This window comes from Triticum aestivum, chromosome 2A, assembly GCF_018294505.1.
Source record: "Triticum aestivum cultivar Chinese Spring chromosome 2A, IWGSC CS RefSeq v2.1, whole genome shotgun sequence".
Taxonomy (NCBI): domain Eukaryota; kingdom Viridiplantae; phylum Streptophyta; class Magnoliopsida; order Poales; family Poaceae; genus Triticum; species Triticum aestivum.
In genome coordinates this window covers 120481406-120490792 of record NC_057797.1, presented here as the reverse complement: position 1 = coordinate 120490792, position 9387 = coordinate 120481406, and the positions used below count along the sequence as shown (strand labels likewise).

General features: G+C 46.4%; 1 pseudogene; it reads left to right on the top strand.

Annotated features, from left to right (window-relative positions):
* The window catches only part of LOC123191578 (uncharacterized), a 57618-nt pseudogene that overhangs the window by 715 nt on the left and 47516 nt on the right, over positions 1-9387 (top strand).

Sequence of the window (9387 nt, the reverse complement as noted above, 5' to 3'; positions counted from 1 at the left end):
GGCGGCGCGGTGCGGGTCGGACAATTTCTGGCCCGGCGGACTTTGTCCGGCGGCGGCGGGGATCCGAAATTTAGGGTTAGGGGGGAGAGGGTCCGCGAATTTTTGGAGGGGGTGTATATATAGGCATAGGGGGAGCTAGGAGAGTCCAAATGAGGTGCGGTTTTCGGCCACGCGATCGTGATCGAACGCTCTAGGACATGGAGCAGAGTTTGGTGGGTTTTGGGCCAAATTGGAGGGCTGTTGGGCTGCAACACACACGAGGCCTTTTCGGTCCCTCGGTTAACCGTTGGAGTATCAAACGAAGTCCAAATGATACGAAACTTGACAGGCGGTCTACCGGTAGTAAACCAAGGCCGCTTGGCAAGTCTCAGTCCAATCCGGAAATTTTTAATCCCCACACACGAAAGAAAGCTAGAAATGACCACCGGAGGAGAACGAAGCGCCGGAATGCAAAACGGACAACGGGGAAAATGCTTGAATGCATGAGACGAACACGTATGCAAAAGCAATGCACATGATGACATGATATGAGATGCATGACAACGACAACAACACACGGAGACAAAGACCCAAACCCGAGAAAATAAATATAACTTAACTTCGGAAACGGCAAGAGTTGGAGTACAAATTGGGAAAGTTATATCCGGGGTGTTACAACACTCCACCACTACGAAAGGATCTCGTCCCGAGATCTAGGACTGAAAGAACGTCGGGTACTCAGAACGGAGGTGATCCTCGCGTTTCCAGGTAGCTTCACGGTCGGAATGGTGTGACCACTTGACTTTGAGAAATTTGATTGACTTGTTGCGAGTCTTGCGTTCAGTCTCTTCAAGAATAGCAACTGGGTGCTCACGATAAGAGAGATCTTCTTGGAGCTCAATGTCCTCGAAGTTGATGGTGCGGTCAGGAGTCTTGAAGCACTTTCGAAGCTGAGATACATGGAACACATCATGAACATTTGCAAAGTTTGAAGGAAGCTCGAGTTGATAGGCGAGGTCGCCTCTCTTGCTGACAATCTTGAAAGGTCCCACGTATCTAGGGGCAAGCTTCCCTTTGATACCGAAGCGACGAGTACCTTTCATAGGAGAGACACGAAGGTAAACATGATCTCTGATCTCGAAAGCCAAATCACGGTGCTTACTATCATAGTAGCTCTTCTGGCGGGATTGGGCTGCTTTGAGGTTATCACGAATGAGTTTGCACATTTCTTCTGCTTCTGTGATTAAGTCATTACCCAAAAGCTGATGTTCACCGATTTTAGACCAGTTGAGAGGGGTACGACACTTCCTGCCATACAGAATTTCAAAAGGGGCCTTGCCCGAACTTGCTTGAAAACTGTTGTTGTAGGAGAATTCAGCATACGGAAGACAATCCTCCCACTTCATGCCGAAGGAGATCACACAAGCCCTGAGCATATCTTCAAGAATCTGGTTGACACGCTCGACTTGACCGCTTGTTTGAGGATGGAAAGCTGTGCTGAAGCGGATGTTCGTGCCTCCCAAAACTTCGAGGTAAAGATGCTGCCACGGTCTGAAGAGATCACTTGAGGAATACCGTGCAGAGAGACAATTCGAGAGGTATAGAGTTCCGCCAATTGAGCTGCAGTGATCGACTCTTTGATAGGCAGAAAGTGAGCCACTTTGGTGAGTTTGTCGATGACAACGAATATAGCATCATTGCCACGCTTGGACTTTGGAAACCCAGTCACGAAGTCCATTTCAATGTGGTCAAACTTCCATTCTGGAATGGCAAGAGGTTGGAGGAGACCTGCTGGCCTTTGGTGTTCTGCCTTCACTCTTCTGCAGACATCACATTCATTCACGAATTGAGCGATCTCGCGCTTCATTCAAGTCCACCAATAAGCTTGCTTAAGGTCCTGATACATCTTCGTGCTCCCAGGGTGGATGGAGAGGAGAGAATTGTGAGCCTCGTTCATGATCACTTTACGAAGTTCACCTTTGGGCACAACAATACGATCCTCGAAGAAGAGAGTGTCCTTGTCATCAAGGCGGTAGCACTTGTACTTGGACTGACTCTTGGCAATCCCAATCTTCACCTTTTTCACCATAGCATCAAGAAGCTGGGCTTGACGAATCTGGTCTTCTAAGGTAGGAGAGACTTGAAGGTTGGCGAGGAAACCTTGAGGAACAACTTGCAGATTAAGTTTGCGGAAAGCTTCACAAAGCTCGGGTTGATAAGGCTTGAGAATAAGACTGTTGCAGTAAGCCTTTCTGCTCAAAGCGTTAGCAATCACATTGGCCTTGCCTGGAGTATACTCAATACTCGGCTTATACTCTTGAATCATTTCGACCCATCGAGTTTGCCTGAGGTTGAGATTAGGCTGAGTGAAGATGTACTTGAGACTCTTGTAATCAGTGAAAATGTCCACTTTTCTTCCCAATAGAAGATGTCTCCAAGTCAAAAGAGCATGCACAACTGCCACCAACTCGAGATCATGAGTTGGGTAGTTCTTCTCATTAGGCTTCAACTGGCGAGATGTATAAGCAACAACTTTCTTCTCTTGCATCAATACTGCGCCAAGACCTTGGAGAGAGGCATCACAAAAGACCTCGTACGGTTTGGATTCATCAGGCGGAGTCAGAACTGGAGCAGTGATCAATTTCTCTTTCAAAGTGTTGAAAGCAATATCGCACTCCGGAGACCAAACGTACTTAATGTGCTTCTGAAGAAGATTTGAGAGAGGCTTCGCGATCTTAGAAAAGTTTTCAACGAATCTTCGGAATAGCTTGCGAGACCGAGAAAACTGCGGAGTTGCTTCACGTTCTGAGGAGGTTCCTAATTCACAATTGCAGACACCTTCTCAGGATTCATGGCAATGCCCTTGGCAGAGATGATATGACCAAGATAAAGAACCCCATCGAGCCAAAATTCACACTTGGAGAACTTGGTTTAGAACTGATGTTCTCTGAGCTTATCAAGAACCAAACGCAAGTGCTTGGCATGATCTTCCTTGTTCTTCGAGAAAACCAGAATGTCATCGAGATAGACCAAAACGAAGTCATTGGTGTAGGTGTTGAAGATGAAGTTCATCATGCGAGAGAACGTCAGAGGAGCGTTGGCAAGGCCAAAAGACATGACAGTGTATTCATATGAACCAAAGCTTGTTCCGAATGCTGTCTTGGGAATATCTTCTTCACGAATGCGAATCTGGTGGTAACCCATACGGAGATCAAGCTTGGAGAATACTTGGGCACCTTTGAGTTGTTCGAACAGCTCATTGATGTTGGGAAGTGGGTATTTGTTCTTGATGGTCTTCTTGTTCACTGGACGGTAATCAACACAAAGTCGGTCCGTTCCATCCTTCTTCTTCACAAAAAGAACACCACAACCCCACGGAGAAGAACTAGGCCGGATGAGACCCATTCTTTCTTGCTCATCGAGTTGCTTCTTCAGCTCCTTCAACTCTTTAGGTCCGAGCTTGTAAGGACATTTGCACACAGGTTCCATGCCAGGCTCAAGATCAATAACAAATTCAACTGGCCGGTGCGGAGGCATTCCTGGGAGCTCTTCTGGAAAGACGTCTTGATATACGCAAACGACAGGAATTTGAGAGATGGCATCCAATTCACCCTTCTCATTGAGAGAAAACAGACGGATAGAATCATCCCGAGTGGCAAACACAATTACATCCTCAGACGAATGAGTCAATTGAATCTGCCTGGCTGCATAATCAAGTTGAGCCTTGTGCTTAGAAAGCCAATCCATTCCGAGAATAAGATCAATATCTGAGTCACCAAGAACATTTGGAGAGGACAAGAACTTATAGTCACCCAAAGTGATAGTAACATCCGGAACGCATACTCGAGATGTCATTTGACGGGCCGTAGAGACGATAGCCAACGGCTTCGGCAACACTTGAGTAACAAAATCATGCTTAGATGCAAAAGGTCTCGAGATGAAACAATGCGATGCACCCGTGTCAAAAAGAACTTTTGCAGGAATATCATTAACAGGAAGGTTACCCATGATCACATCTGACGAGTCCTCTGCCTGAGCTGCATTCATCAAATTGACCTTGGCATGCTTGGGGTTATGCTTGACCACAGCTGTACTTGTCGATCTGACAGGAGGAGGAGGAGGAAGACGCCTTTGGTTGAGACACTTGTTGGCATGGTGACCCTTCTGTTGGCACTTGTTGCACGTGACCTCTGAAAGCGGACGGTGATACGGAGCACTCGATCTTGGAGCTTGAGACGAAGTCTTGTTCTGAAAGCCAGGGTTGGGTGGGTGGGAAGAACCACTGCCACCTTTGCTCTTCTGCTGATACGGCTGACGGAACGGAGGAGGAAGCCAAAACTTCTGCTGCTTGGCCACTTGAGTAGAGGAAGAAGGAGTAACATCTCTGACTCGCTTCTTGGAAGCATCACACCTCAACTGAGCAGCCTCTTGCTTCAGTGCCATGTTGTAGAACTCATTGTACCTCAAGGGCTCAAAGAGAACAAGAGCGAGCTGAATATCTTCTCTGAGACCACCCCTGAACTGATATATCATGCTCTTCTCATCAGGCACGTCCTGCTTGGCAAAGCGGGCAAGCTTCTGGAATAACTTGTTGTAGTCATAGACAGACAAAGAGCCTTGCTTCAGATTGTGGAATTCCTCACGCTTGCTTTCAACCACGCTCTGCGGAATATGATGAGCTCGGAAATCTCGACGGAAATCATCCCAAGTGATAACTCGTCCACCTCTGGAGTCCTGGTACTGCTGGAACCATTCTGCAGCTTGATCTTTGAGTTGGAAGGAAGCGAACTTGACAAAGTCCTCAGGCCTGACGTTACTGCACTCGAAATGCTTGCACAGATCCACAAGCCAATCGTCAGCATTGGTTGCCTCAACACAATTGCTGAAAGTCTTTGGCCCGTTAGCAAGGAATTGGTTGAGCGTAGCAAAGTGACTCTAATTGCTGCCTTGATTCCCTTGACTGCCTTGATTGCGCTCTTGAAGAATTTGCATGATCAGCCATGTGTTAGCATTGGTTGCGGCCATCACAGCTTGCCATGCCTCTGGAGGAGGTGGAGGTGGTGGTGGATCAGGATTCGGAGTCGTGCGCGTTGGAGGAGCCATCCTGAAGAGGTTGACCACCATTAGCACATTGACAGATAAATATTGAAGCTGAATCCAACGGAATGAAATTTGCAACATATAGTCTTCACATCCGAACAAAATGAACGAATGCATTCCTCTTGAAATGGTCACATATCCATAAATTGAGAAGCCACATAGAATTAAGGTAGAGAAATAAACCAACAAGGTACGGATCAAGAATGAATAATTGGTAAGAAATCCCAATCTCAAACCAATATCCGTGGAAGAAGAACTAGAGCTACTAGAATTCCCACCTATGAAACTCCCGAACCTTTCCGGTTATGCAATCAGGTGTTGGGGATACTGGGGAAGCATAATATCTCACCCAAACTAGCAAATCCTACATCCAGCTGTATCCATTCTTCAACACATAACCAAGAAACCATCGGAAACCATCTACCTCAACCTTCAAAAAGCATCCGTTATACAAGTTATGGCGAATCTCCCGAACTCCCGCCCCAGTACTGGGTGGCGTCGAGGTTATCTCACCAATGAACTGCATAAAAGAGATTTTCGATGTCGGCGTACTAGACTCAGGTATTCCAGAACTGCAACGATAAAATTATGATGACAACACCTCAGAGCTCAACTCCCCGGGACACTTCCACTAAACCCCTGACAGGAGGCACCAAGTCAATGTTCTCATCATAAAACCATCGGAACGATTCCAAGATACCCGCGTGATCCTAAATTTTTTTTAGTGAAATTTAGGAAGAGAAGAGTCAAAACTCTACGTCAGGATGCCTTACCAGAGCGATGAGGAGACTGGGAAGTAAAAAGAATTCCTAATCTCTCCGATATATAATTCCTAATTGACTCAAAACATTTTTCTAGACACAACTCGGCCACTAAAAACGATCAAGCAATGGGGCTCCTAAGGTCGGGGAAGGCTCTGATACCAACTTGTAACACCCTCGATGCGACTATAGCTCCCACGTGTCGAGGCACGACTTAGAGACATAATCGCATTGAAGGCATATGTCGCAAGTTAGGCAATCTTCACAACATCCCATGTAAATGAATAATAAAGGGGAGAACATAGTTGGCTTACACTCGCCACGTCAATCAAGAACATAAATAACATTACATCATCCAAACACTTATGGCCCGACTACGGCGCCAAAAATAAAAGAGAACCCAACATGTGACACGGTCCCAATCACCCCCAACTGGGCACCACTACTGATCATCGGGAAAGGAAACATAATATCGTTGAGAGTCTTCGTCGAACTCCCACTTGAGCTCATACGCGTCTCCTGGAGCGGAAACACCTGGACCTGCATCTGGAGTTATAGTATATGTGAGCCACAGGGACTCAGCAATCTCACACCCTCGCAATCAAGACTATTTAAGCTTATAGGAAGGGGTAGGGCAAATATAAGTGGAGCTGCAGCAAGCGACTAGCATATATGGTGGCTAACTTATTCGCAAAAGAGAGCGAGAAGACGAGGCAAAGCGCGAGCGAGAATCTAGAGGAACAACCTGCGCAAGCATTACTCCAACACCGTGTCCACTTCCCGGACTCCACCGAGAAGAGGCCATCACGGCTACACACTCAGTTGATTCATTTTAATTAAATTAAGGTTTAAGTTATCTACAACCGGACATTAACAAATTCCCATCTGCCCATAACTGCGGGCACGGCTTTCGAAAGTTCAATCCCTGCAGGGGAGTCCCAACTTAGCCCATGACAAGCTCTCACGGTCAACGAAGGAATAGACCTCCTCCCAAGACGTTCCGATCAGACTCGGTATCTCGGTAACTCAAGACACATCGACAGGTTAAAACAAGACCAGCAACACCGCCCGAATGTGCCGACAAATCCCAATAGGAGCTGCACATATCTCTTTCTCAGGGCACACTCAGATAAGCAATCCGAACAACTGAAACCAGCCCTCGAGTTTCCTCAAGGTGGTGCTGCAAGGGGCTCTAGTTTGGACCAACACTCAGAGGAGCACTGGCCCGGGGGGGTTAAAATAAGATGACCCTTGAGTCTGCAGAACCCAAGGGAAAGAAAAGGCTAGGTGGCAAATGGTAAGATCAATGTTGGGCATTGCTGGAAAAGCTTTAATCAAGGGGAACTATCAAGGGGTTCCCATTATAACCCAACCGCGTAAGAACGCAAAATGCGGGAACATAACACCGATATGACGGAAACTAGGGCGGCAAGAGTGGAACAAAACACTAGGCGAGAGGCCGAGCCTTCCACCCTTTACCAAGTATATAGATGCATTAAGATAACATAGCAATATAATGATATCCCAACAAGTAAATAAAAGATGTTCCAACAAGGAACGGCCTCCAATCTTCACCTGCAACTAGCAACACTATAAGAGGGGCTGAGCAAAGCGGTAACATAGCCAATCAACGGTTTGCTAGGACAAGGTGGGTTAGAGGTTTGACATGGCAATTTGGGAGGCTTGCAAGCAAGTGGTAGGCATCGTAGCAATGGCATCGCAAAAGAGCGAGCAAACTAGCATAGCAAAGATAGTAGTGATTTCGAGGGTATGATCATCTTGCCTGCACAGTTGTCAGAGTTGACTGGATCCTCAAGAGCAAACTCATCGGGCTCCTCGTTAGCGAACTCGTCTCCCGGCTCTATCCAAACAAGGCAAACAAGCAACAAGGACACAATCAACCACGTGCAAGAACAAGCAATATGATGAAATGATGATATGCTATGCGGGATGCGATGCGGGATGCAAAATGCAAGATATGACAGGAAATGCATGAACCTGGCCTCAACTTGGAATTCCAAGGGTGCCATTGGAAAGATGAGATGAAATCGCTTGAAAACGATATAAAGAACGCCGGAATCGGAGTTACGGTTTGGAAATGGCAAGCGATTTAAGAATGACACCGGTCTGTGATTTACAGCAAGTAGGCATCTAAATGCAATGAGATGAACATGCTACAGCATCCAAACATGACAACAAAATACATGGCAGGGATGCACACAAGATGCTTAACAAAAGACTAGCACTGAGCCACGGCCAATTCATCCATTATGAGGTTCAAACAAGCATGGCAAAAACGCAAATGCAAAACAGATTTCAGACTTAGTGAAATTAACACCTGTCTGAAATTTCAGATCATATAGCCCTCTTCGGAGCAACAAAACAACATGCTACAGGACCTGAACATGACAAAGAAAGACATGGCATGGAGCTACTCAACAAGCTTAACAAAAGTCCCTTAGTGACCTTGAGCCAAAAGGGATCACAAAATATACTAACAAGCACACGAACATAGCCAAAACATAATCAGTTTTCAGACTTAGTGAAAACTGGGACATGCTGAAACATAACTCACGAAGGCATGTTTACGAGCTCGATACACTCACCACGGTGCAAGTCATGGCAAGACAAGCATACATACTTTAAGAAGGCACGAAATACAAGCTAGACATGGCAAGAACAATGGCATAGCATGCACGGATCAACTACAATAACATCGGCAAAATCGCAAACAAGTTGACGATCTGCCTAGATTCACAACGAAGCAAAAGTAGAGCTCGATTGACTCAAGCTACGTTACTCCATAATTGCAAGTAAAGATATGGATGGATAGAGCATAACAAGATTGACAAAACTCCTTTACTGATCATCCTCAAAAGAGGCACCGATCACTAGGAAACAGCAAGAACATATGGCATCATGAACTAAATAATCCCAGACTTAGTGAAAACTACTAAGTCCCTGAAAACAGATTTACCGGGTGCCTCACTTTGCAAGCTTGCACAAGTCACCACACACATCACAAAAATGCATGGGTTGCACCTCTGGAAAGATAACAAGATGCTTAACAAAACATATGAAGGACTCACAGGCATATCATGCACACAATAATCATGGCAAAAATGACAAAAGTCTAAGATGAACTAGAAGATCTGACAATTAACTCACGAAGCCTCCATCTAACAGCATTTCGGGCATCAGGATGCACTCAAATGAAAATGATGCAATGGAATGAAATGATGTACTCGTCGAATCGAACATTTTGATATGCTATATGCATGAATCGAAGCTACGGATGCAAAGTTACGGGGCCTCGAACAGAGCAACTTGGATCAGGAATTCTAGGACTTAGAGAAAAATCCACCTCGCGAAAATTAGGGTTACTGTAGCTGGATCTAGATCGGGCACTGTTCCCGAGATTCGCCGCCGGGCACTATTCACCGGGGAGGCGCCGGAGGAGGACGGGCTCGACAGAGGAGGACGGGCGCGGCGAGGTGGCCGCGGTCACCGGCGGACGCGCGCGGTGGCCGGCGCGGCTCGGCGAGAA